Genomic DNA, 12,353 nt, shown 5'->3' on the forward strand with positions numbered 1-12,353 from the left:
CGATCATTATTTGAGTTCTATTTGGCTGCATTCATCTGGAGAATACATGGGATCTATCTGCTTGGAAATCAGAAGTACCTTGACATATAACATTGGGGCTACATGCAATATTTCGACGAATGCCTTAATCACATATTGAGTTAATTTTCTGTGTGTTATTGTACATGTGCCTGTGTGAATGTCACCCCTTTCCATTCATTCCTTTGCTTAGCACTGTTCTTTTGATGCATTACTGACTGACGGAGATTTGCTGTAAGATTTGAAGTGCCGCTGACTGTTTAAATGTTTAATTGAGAACGTGTATGGCTGCTATCCATGTTCTGTGCTGCTTGCGATTCTAAAGCTTCAGCTCAGAACATTAGACTTTTGGTTAAATGCTTCCAATCAATTCATAGGGAATTTATTCAACGGAAGAATGCCGTTTAGCAGAAATACCTAATGAACCTTCCTTGAGAATCAGATTATCAACCATAAAAAATAACATGAAAATTTTAAAGTTATATATAAATACACTTATATTAGCAAAGTTTTCAATGCAATATGTAGGCTAGATTTGAACAAAATACTTGTGCTTGCAAGGCAGCAAGTGAATTGTGGTAAAGATTTGGGTTAATTTAGCTTTTGAGCTGGTTCGGTGAATGAAGCTGCATCATCAGCACCACTCATGCATCTTCTGTTGACCAACCAATAATATAAGATAGTCTTTGAGGTGTAAAGCCTATATTCACATGAAAACTGCATTGCCATATGTGCATGAATACAGTTGTTCGACACATGCACACTAGTAAGTTTCATCTTTGTGCATTGTCTCTGCTACTTCACTTCACAATTTACTACCAAATTATATGTAATACCCAATGAATTTAACCTACACTGAAATGTTTGCTTTAACATTACACAATTTTGAAGCATGTGAGTTTCCGAACGTGAATAAGCATCAACTACTGCTCCGAAGTGCACATGCTCTGAAGTGGCCAAGACCGCAAGAGTGGGCATTGGAACAGGACCACAGTTAGAAAAACCTTGACTGAGCTGCTGATAAAATGTCTATTGTACGCATACCCTAGTGTATGCATTAAATCAAAAGCATACATTAAACTTAACAATAATGTATCCATATTTAATTTGACACAATTCAAAAAGATGCACGTTACATGTACTTACTATTATAGTAACAAGTAATTATGCATAATTACGTGCAAGTAGCCCTAAGATAAACCCTAATCCGAACCCTAACCACATAGTAAATGTATAATTACACTGTAACAAGAACACCTTAATAAAGTGTAACCGGAATTATATTTTTTCCAAAACATTTCCACTGGAAAGAAAACTTTAAAACTTTACTTTTTTTTTTCACAGCATTTAAAAAAAAAAATTAATGCTGTGATTTACTAGTCAGAGAAGAAGTACGAAAAGAGAAGTTGTATTACAGAGCTGCCTTGCAAACGCCCAAAGTTTACTTGATAAAGTTGAATGGCTCAGTTACTCCTTTCAGTGGCTTATTCATTTCAGGCATGGTTTTGGGTAAAATAGCATTTGTTGCACAGCTAAAGGGAACTAAGAAACTGCAATCAGAGAACTAGCTTCACTGCTTATTTCTGCTTTCCATGTAAAAATATTTGTTAGCATGGTCATTCACAGAGTGTATCCAGCACTAAACACATCAAATGTTTGATATTCCTTTTGAGTGTTTCTTGGAAGTGGAGTGATGTATATTGTCATATGCCTTGTTTTATCTTCCGTTTTATGAACTGATCTATAATGGACTATGGTGTTTCTCGCCATGCCATCAGCATCAGCCTTCCAGTTGCACAATCATGAGAAGTGCACATGAATTTCCATGCGTGAAGTGTTGTTTTCATTATAAACAGAAAATATCTCGCGAAGATGCCCCGTTGAGGTCACTGAGTATTGGATGTGTATCTGAACATGCTGTATATATATCTCATGTAGTGTCTTTATTATGGATATGAAAGGCACATTATACAATACATCAATAATAAGATATTATCTATTATCGGATGTGGCGTGTGAATCATTCTTGTGAACTCGAATGAAGAAGTTAACAAAATGTACCAGGCAACCATAAAACATTAACATGTAATTTATCCCTGAGATTCACAAAAGGTTGTTTGGATGATATAATAAAACAGTTTTACATTAAATAATTTTGCTGGCTCATGAAAATATCGTCTCTGTAATAGCACAACTTTATGATGTAAGCAGGGGACTTAATGGACCGGTAAGATCCTGGGGAAGGTATATTTTTAATGTGCTTGAAAAAAGTCTGATGGCAAAGCTGAATTTTCAGTATAGCCATAACTATATTCTTCAGTGTATTCTTTGTGCTGTGTAACATTTTCATATAAACATTTTTCAGGATTCTTTGAAGACTAAAATGTTAAAAAGAACAGTATGTATTTGAAATAGAAACCTTTTGTAACATGATACAGTCATTGCTGTGATTTTTGATTAATTTAATGCATCCTTGAATATACAGGTATTCATTTCTTTCAAAAAAGTTTGAATAGTAGTCTATATGAATATACACTTTTGCATAGGATTTTAAAATTCATCCTGTTGCACTGCAGGATTTTTTTTTTTTTTTTAAGCAGTGCACAACATTGCAGTTCAACAGGATTCACTCATTCCATATAACTACACCGAAGGTTTATGTTCCTCCACCAATTTGGAGGACCACAGAGCATATCAACCTGCTGGAACTAATAGTGTTCAGCCTAGGGGTCTAGCTTCTCATGCTACTATGGCCATTTTATCTTCACTGGATCCCTTTTGACGGGTCTCCCTGGCGGACATCTGCACTGCTGCTACCTTCACTGTGCACTTTTACCAGGTTTGGCCGCTGTGTTCAAGAAATCAACAGATATCTGTGATTGGCTACATTGCTACAAAAATACATTGTAAATAGAAACCTTTGACACTCCTCAGTGCACAAAAACATTTGCCAAATCTCTTTCGCCAGAATGCTATTGTTACAGTTTCAACAGACTGTGCTCTTGCTTTCATTTTTGTACAGAATAGGATTAAGCACTAAATAGATTGTGAAAAAAAAATATTAAAATGTAAAATATTAGTTCTCTATTTGAATATATTCTTCCTTCAAAGCTCAATTTTCAGCAGCCATCATTCCAGTCTTCAGTGTCACATGATCTGACAATCAAGAAACCTTCTTATTATCACAGTTGAAAATTGCTGCTCTACATAATGAAGTGTGGAAACCTGGCAATGTGGGATTCTTTATGATCTGAAAGTTTGAAGAACAGCATTTATCAAGTAAAATGATCAATAATCCCACTGTTTGATGTCTACTAAATGTATGTAGTAACAGAGTAAAACCAGCAGATGGCACCATTCTACCATTTTCTGTCCCATTATTTACTGCATGCTCAATCACGTTTGGTATTAAAAATAAAAACAAAATAGATTAAAAATTAAATTAGAATAAATATCAATGCCCCTTTGATGCATTTAAATGATCTGTGTTGTCTGTCTTCTCTCATTCTCATGCTTATTTGATTGTATTCCACTTGTTTTCAGCTGTGGTGATCAAAATGAAGCAAACCTGAATTTCTTTGCATATCACCACACTTACAAAAGTAAAATATCTTAATATAAAAACACATGTCCGAAGTAGTTCACTGAGTATTTGTTCCAGCCCTTTTTGTTCATGACACTGGAACAGGAACATGTGGAGCAACTCTGGATTTGCCCAGAGCCTCTCTGCAAATTTGAGAGTTGCAATCCTCCATGACAGAGATTTGAGAAACAGTGTCTGAGATAACAATTGCACATGCTTTTCATAAATGGGTGCTAGATGAAAGCTTTAGCTGGAGAAATGTCAAACCCCATCCCAGCTGGAGTTTGCATGTGAGAGATTTCACAATTTGGAAAACAAAAATCTGCTATTTGATGGGATCAAAATGGAACTTGAAACTAACAATAGGGGCAATAGGATTTAATATTTGTGTAAGCAGTTTGTAGTATTATAGCGTAACTTTAGTAAAACACTGTATTAACATTTACAGTATCATTCTGCTTGCTATGCATTCTCTGGTCCTGGAGATACATTTTCCTGCAGAGTTTACCTCCAACCTCTTTAAACTCTGCAAGAAAGTGGGCTCCCACTTTATATTAGGTGGCCTTAACTCCTATGTACTTACATTTAAATTAATAATTTGGTACAATGCACTTATTGTGTGCATACATGTTTTTACATTGTACTTATATTTTTAAAAATACCTATATGTAATTACATCTGTAATTAATTTTAATTACATTTATAATTACACTGTTGACCCACCACTTACACAGTAATCCACCCTTAAACCTACCCATACCACCAAACCTGTCCCTAACCTTACCTGTATCCCACCTCAATAGCAGCAAAAGTGTTTTGCAATACAATATTGAGCACAATACGTACATTGTACTTTTTTTTTATTATGTATAGTAGTTAAGGCCTCCTAACATAAAATGTGACTGAAAGTGGATCTCGAGGGCCAGAGTTGAGAATGAGAACCCATCCTATACATGTATTTATGTATATATACGCACTGCCATTCGAATATTTGGAGTTATTTTCATTTTAAGATATTTTAATGTTTTGAAAGACATCATGCTCACCAAAGTTGCATTTATTTGCTAAAAAAAACAACAACAAAAAAACAGTAATACTGTGAAATATTATTACAATTGGAACTGTTTTCTATTTTAATATATATATATATATTAAATGTATTCCTGTGATAGCAAAACACTTATCCACTTATCCACAGTGACTTACAAAAAGTGCTAAAATAAAATCTGCAACAAAAACAAAATTGTGCATAAGAAAGTCAGTTGAACATTTTAGAGGTGAGTGACTTGGAGCCATTCAATACCATAAAAACTGAACATGTGCCATGAAAAATGCAGTTCTGTCATATGTTCACTCCCATTTAATTTCATCTTATTTTTGAGGGTTTGTGTAATCGAGCACAGTCAGGTTATAGATCACATTAAAGGGATAGATCACCCAAAAATGTCATTATTCTGTCATTACTTACTCACTCTCATGTTGGTCTTTGTTCTGTGGCAAATAAAAGAAGATATTTTGAAAAATGGTAGTCTTTTTTTCATCCAATAGGCTAAAATGTTGTTTTGTTCCCAAGGTTTTCCAAAGTATGTTCCACACAAGAAAATCCCACAAGTTTAGAATGACATGAGGGAGAATAAACTATCCCTTTAAGTTCTTTTCAAAACATTTACTTTCTTGTAGATATCAGCATGCTCTTGATGAAGATGGTTTGTCCATGAAATGCCTTCCAGGACAAACAATGAAAAATCAACAGAAGTACTACAAAGAAGTTAACAGCACTGGAAATGTAGCTTTTGCCTGAGGCTGCACGTTTTCTGTTTTGACTTTATATTTGATCAAAAGATTAAAACAAGTCATTGACATTTATCTCTCCGAAGACTCAAGATGTTAACATCTGTCATCAACACAGTGGGTGTTTTATTCTTCTGAGGTTTGAAATTGAGATGCAAAGCACCATTTCTCATCCCTCTCCTTCAAAGCCACGAGCCCACACTGAGAGAGCAGGGCTCTCCATAAATTAGTCAGAGGTCTTGCTGGGAGATCGCGATGGCGAATGAGGTGCTTTCGGCTCTGTTTCATACTTCTTTGCTGTCATTCAGCTTTGCCTCCACAACACAGCGGAGTGAGTTATCACATCAGCAGCAGTAATGAGAGCCCTAATGCAGATGAGTTGCACTCAGATTTTGCTGCATGAAACCCATTGGAAAGACTAGCAGCAGTCAGGTGCTTCCTGAAATGGTGAGTGAAACACGTTCTGGTTAATGCGCGGCCTTCCTCTTATGTCTACCTCTCTTGTGTTCATTCTAGTGGGAAAGCTAATTCACACCCATGTTTATTTGTAGTCCAGATTTAAAGGTTAACCATTAACCAGTTGGCTAATAAAGTCAAATGAACATCACAGTATGTACATAATTACAATACATTTTCTTTGTGCAGATGTTTTGGATTATAGCAATATGGGGGTTGCTATGTGGTTGCTAACGTGTTCTGAGTGCTAGAGTGACTTTGTCTGACAAAAGATCTTGCACCAGTACACTGCAAAAAATAAATAAGGTAACGATGCAGTAAGGCTTTTTTGTTTGTTTGATTTCAGTTTTTTTTTTAAGATACTTTGCTTAGCCAATATAAATAGTTTCTTCGTGCAATACTGATTGTCTTATTTTGCTAATAAACATATTCTTGTCACGGCAACTGAAACAACAATGGCAAACATGGAGGTAGATAAGCAAATTGTAACAATTGCATTAAGAATATAGTGAAATTTCTAGAATCCTTAATGGACAACATTACCTTTGCTTATAAAGGAATAATCACCCTACAAAACAAAGATATCCACAGTAAACTATTTAGTGTTCGAACATACTCTAGGCCTCAATACTTGACACACAAACCTCAAGAACGGTAGTAATCAACAAATATAAAATAATGAGCTCTTTACAACATAACAAGAAACTAACAAAGCTTAAATGAAGTCAGCAAACAGCAAAACAATAATCCTTTAAGAGTAACTGCATAATTTATTCATGCTGCAATGCATGCTGGAAACTTACAGAGCCTTCCCTTGTGAAAAAGAAGCGCACTTAAGTATACTTTTATAAATAATATACTTTAAAAGAACACACATAAGTGCAAATTAAATGTTATTTCCAACGCTTAAATACATTGTAATTGTAATTAACTGCAAATGTATCACATTTTAAAGTGATATTAAATGCAATAAGTTGAACTTTTGAGTATTTTTTTAAGTGGTACTTTTTAGTACATCTTTATATGTACTTTCATAATTGTTTCTAGTGTCTTTAAAATATGGTTAAAGTGTACTACTAATGTACTAACAAGCAATTAATGTTAACTAAAATATACTTTAATGTCAGTTAACAATACACAATTAAATGTAATATTTTCGACCACCTAAATGCTTATTATTTAATAAGCATTTAGGTCAAAATTTAAACCAAAAATTGATGAGTCAAAAGTCTTAATTATTATATTAATTTAAACAATTATCAATACATTATAATATTAATTAAATAACATACAAACACATTTTACTGTTTACAATTTTATAATGAATTATCTTGATCCACCAGTTCACATTTACAGCTCTGTGTGTTTGCAGAGTAAAATCATGGGTCGATTTTCACATTGGTTTGAACAAAAAAACAACCCAATGTTCCTGCAATACTGCAGTTCTAGGACCCTATTTTTTGGGACAGCGCCATCCACTCCAACAGAGGAGATCCATGGAAACTATTCATTTTTTATCCTTCCATCTTATTTTTAATGTAAGAGTTAGCGTTAACCGTTTGAGGGAGAGTCAGCAATCTCCATTTAGCCATTTTAGCTGTGCTTTTCACTGTTGTTGTGCTATGATATTGCAATATTTACCATTATATAATCAAAGGTGCATAGAAGAGTTTATAAAAGTGTCACTCCACAATAAAATAGAAAAATATATAAGTATAGTATTTTTATGTTACATTAATCAGTGTCTATCACACCTTCCTGAGGAAAGGATATGGACCAGAAGACATTGCAATTACTACATATTTAGACAGACTTAAAGTTCTAGATCTATACTTGTGCTCTTATTATGTCAGTTATTTTGCCTTTAATGTAAATAAACATGTGCAAACAATATACTTGCTCTTGTGAATTTATTTAGATGTTAATTACACTTACAAATTGATTATCATCATGTTGATATGCTATGTTACTATAAAACTCTTAAGACAAATATGTCTTCTAATATCTTCAATTGTTGTGTAAAAGTTGTGTAAACCGAGCTGCAGTGGACACATATTAAATGACTTCACTTGGACCTATAGTGCGATCTGTCTCTTTAATACCGCGTGAGAAACAAGAGAAAACGTATCTCAAACCATGTTGCACACCGTTTCCAGGAAACATGTCGTTCAATCCGGAACCCTTAGCAAAACGTTGGACACCGGTGCGAGCCTGAACGTGCCCCAGTTCTTTCACGCTTTTAAAACCATTAATAAATCTAATCAACTTAAACAATTCAAGCACATTCCATTTTTCAAAAGACTGAGGGAGAACTGTGGACATAAAAGGGATGGACCAAACAAGGAAACAAGATATTAATTAAACACAGGTGATGAGAATGAACGATGATAAACTAATGACAGGAAACTAGAACAGGAAAAACCAATTAAGGGCAAAAGGGAAACTAAAAAGAACCAAACCGTGACAGATATCGCCCCCCTCCCAGAAGGGTGGAGCAGGGCCAGGACAGGGAGGAGACTCGGGAAGCCTCCAGGGCGGATCAGGAGACTCGGGAGGCCATGGAGGAACAGGGGACTCGGGAGGCCATGGCGGATCAGGAAACTTGGACGGACATGGCGGATCAGGGAGCTCCGTGGCCTTGGCCAGGCCACACAGGCCATGACTATATGCCCCCCCCCCACACACAATTTTCTTGGGGAAGTTCCCCTCTGGGAGCCATTGAAGAGGAGTGGGCTCTGTGGGGCGCTCTGGAGGAGCGGGCACTTGAGGGCGCTCTTGAAGCGAGATGGACGGAACCAGCGGAGACGCAGGAGAGCTGGACGGAACCAGCGGAGACGCAGGAGAGCACTTGCGAGGAGCAGGCACTGGAGGGCACTCACGAGGAGCAGACGGGCTTGCCATATTCACAGGCGGCGGGCTGGCCACATTCTCTGCGAACGGCAGGCTTGTGTTGGCCGCGAACGGCGGTGGACTTGGGTTGGCCGCTAACGGCGGCGGGCTAGGGTTCCCTGCGAACGGCGGGCTTTGCGCGGGCGGCAGAATCTTCTTCGCCGCGGACGGCAGTGAGTTCAGGAGACGAGGGGAAGAATTCAGCGCTGACCGGATAGAATTCAGCGCTTCACCCCCAGGTCAGCGATGTCGAAGGTCCACTTACGGGCTCGCGGGGTCTTCAAAGGATGTGGGCGACCGCCATCATTGGGGAAGAATTTGGGAGGGACTCCGGCCGTTTCTCAATATGCGTACTTGTCTGTACTTGTGTTCTTGTGGACTTGTGAAACGTCATCAGTCGCTGCCCAAGTACTGTTCCAATTCAAAGTTCACATCTAGCCAAGTCCAGTTCAAATCCCCGGATGTGTTCTTGATCCGCCCCTTTTACCGAGGATGCATCGAGAGGTGACTTGTGCGGACTTGATACGGGCCATAACCCAGAATTCAGTTCGTCCTCCCGTCCTCGAGAGTTCGTTCTTCCGAGTCGAACTTGACAAGTCCAAACTCGAAAGGACGGAAGTCCAGACTCTGCGAACTTGGTATTGAGAAACGGCCTCCGACTCGGGATCGAAGACTCTCCAGACACCGGATGACCGTTTCCTTCCAATTCAGGTTGGAGGTTTCTGGGAGCTTCGTGTGTTGGTGGTACGTGATCCCGAGCCGGAACAAGGTCTTGAGGACATCCTCCAGGGCACTGGAAAGGGCGAGCGGCACGAATGCCCTGGCAAAATCCAGCGGGTCTGGATGTGCTTGGGATAGGGCAATAAATCCTGCTCGGTCATCCATCCTGTTTCGGTCTGATCTTCTGTTATGGGTATGTGGTTGTAGATAGAAGCGCACGACGAGGAATGGAAGAAAAGGAGGTTTTTAATAATCATCAACACACTATACATAGATTAACTTAACATTAAGATCAGACAAAAGATTGAGGGGAGAACTGAGGACTTATAAAGGGATGGACCAAACAAGGAAACAAGATAATTAATTAAACACAGGTGATGAGAATGAACGATGATAAACTAATGACAGAACTAGAACAGGAAAAACCAAATAAGGGCAAAAGGGAAACTAAACAGAAACCAAACCGTGACAGTTATGTGATTTTACTGATTTACACGTGAAAATGGGCTTTTATGGAGGAGTGAAAGCACACGACTGGAAAGGGGGCAGAATGGGGCGAATTAATCGTTTTATCTATTATTATTGTATTTTCATAATCGTTGGAGGCCGAAATCGAAATTCGATTAATTGCACAGCCCTAATTTGTATTCAAATTATTTTACATTTATTAAAGTACTAATAATCACACCAATTTGTACCGCAAGTGTTTTACCAGTTACTGCACTTTAAGTGGGTAACACATCAGATGTGAAGTCCTGTGGCTAATGAACTGAAGTCTCGCACAGACACAAGTCTTTCTTTCCAAAAAAAACTGAATTTAAAACTAGAATATATATAATATATTGAAATAAATTAGGTTAAATGTTTCAAGAGGGTTACCAACAGGTATGTTTAGGGTTAGGAGTTGGTTAGGACAATAATTAAGTGTATACAATTAAACAACTACATAATTCCTTAAAAATAATAAAATACAGAGTTGAATAGCAAGTGCTATAAAATAGTATGAGCCACTAATATTTGGTCATTTAGCAGATGCTTTTATCCAAAGCGACTTACAAATAAGGACAATGGAAGCAATCAAAATCAACAGAAGAGCAACGATATGCAAGTGCTATAACAAGTCTCAGTTAGCTTAATGCAGTACACATAGCAAGGTTTTTTATTATTATTATATAATAGATTAAAAGAAAACAGACAGAATACAAAAAGATTAGAAAAGCTAGTGCTAGTTTTGTTTTGTTTTTTAAGAAAACAAGCAAATGGATAGAGTGCAAGTCTAAAAGGGATTTTTTTTTAATGAATAGAATTAGAACAGAGAGTACTATAGTTAGAGGGTCAAGTAAAGATGGAAGAGATGTGTTTTTAGTTTCTTGAAGATGGCTAAGGACTCAGCTGCTGGGATTGAGTTGGGTAGGTCATTCCACCAGGAGGGAACAGTTAATGTAAAAGTCAGTGAAAGTGATTTTGTGCCTCTTTGGGATGAACAATAAAGTTCTGTTCACTTGCAGAACGCATCTGTTCAAGAATAAAGTTCAACGTGAACATATACTATTTAAATATCAATAAAGTGGGGGGTATATTTGCTTTTATCAATGTTTTTTTATTAAATGTAACTCAATATAACATTGTGACTATACAGTAAAAAAGCTTTTACTGTTCTAAAAACAGATTTGTGAGCAGTATGTTTTATTATTGTGCAAAAATTATACAAGGGTTTGTACAAGCAAGTACATAAACAAACATCCATAAGAATAAGTAAAACAATTCATGCCAGGGGTACAATTACAACAATTTTAACAAAAAGCTTCATAGGTCTTTCTTGCTTTTTTGTTCTTAATTTTATCAAAAGTAGAACCATATTATTTAATCTCTTTTATAAAATGTTCAAAGTTTGGCTTAGCTTTAGTCCATTTTTCACATGAATGTGATATTTTCCAAGTAAAATAAGATTTGTGAGCTGTATTGGATTTGAAGATGTTAGAAACACACGCCATTGTTGTCATGTGGTGAATTTGGCCAATCGTGAAACAGCTGTGTCGTCTTCAGCACTCCTGCAGTCACTCTGGAGAAACTGCGATCCGTTCCACCTGCACGATGCGTTCTGCGCATGCGCTTAATTACGTAGTAGAAAACGTCACGGTTTCCCTACACTTTTGGTATCACACATGCAACTGGCGGCATATTTTTGTAGGCTGCAGCACCCTCAGCACCCCTAGTTCCCGCAGCCATGATCACGTGTCTCCACACTGTATCTCCAGTAACAAATCTGCACTGATCCTGAAAAATGAAGAACTCCAGATAAATACAAAAATATGGCATATTACAAACACAACCAGTAATGGAACATCTCGCTCTTCAAATGCAAAAAAAACACAACACATTAAATATGACAAGATCGGATCTTTGAATTTTGTTTAGTGAAGTTATATTGAATTTTAAATTGTTAGTTAAAAATACAATATTGTATTTTCAGCAACCAAATTTCTTGGTCACACGTGATAACATTCCGATATCAGAATGCATTCATAGATAAATTATAAGACACAATCAATTCACCTCCAGAGTCCATATAGCAAGAACTGCCAGGTGTGATAGCCGCAAGAATGGTAAGACTATTTAAGAATAAAGAAAGCTTATAACAAGATATACTTGATTCGTTATCTGCAGTACTTAAAGTCTGTAATCATCCAAACGCGCCACTCCTTTGTTGTTGTTTGATCCTTCACGTGTCGTGACTCCAGAAACATGCCCTGCGTCCCAATGTGCATACTATCCACCCTATCTGCCCTAAATAGTACTGAAAATTACTAATGTCACATAGAATTTAGGATGGATAGTAGAAGCACACTTTTTCACAAGGGTTAACATTTCAGCAATGTGACATTTCTTGTTCAGA

The sequence above is a fragment of the Barbus barbus genome, assembly GCF_936440315.1.
Source record: "Barbus barbus genome assembly, chromosome: 26".
NCBI lineage: Eukaryota > Metazoa > Chordata > Actinopteri > Cypriniformes > Cyprinidae > Barbus > Barbus barbus.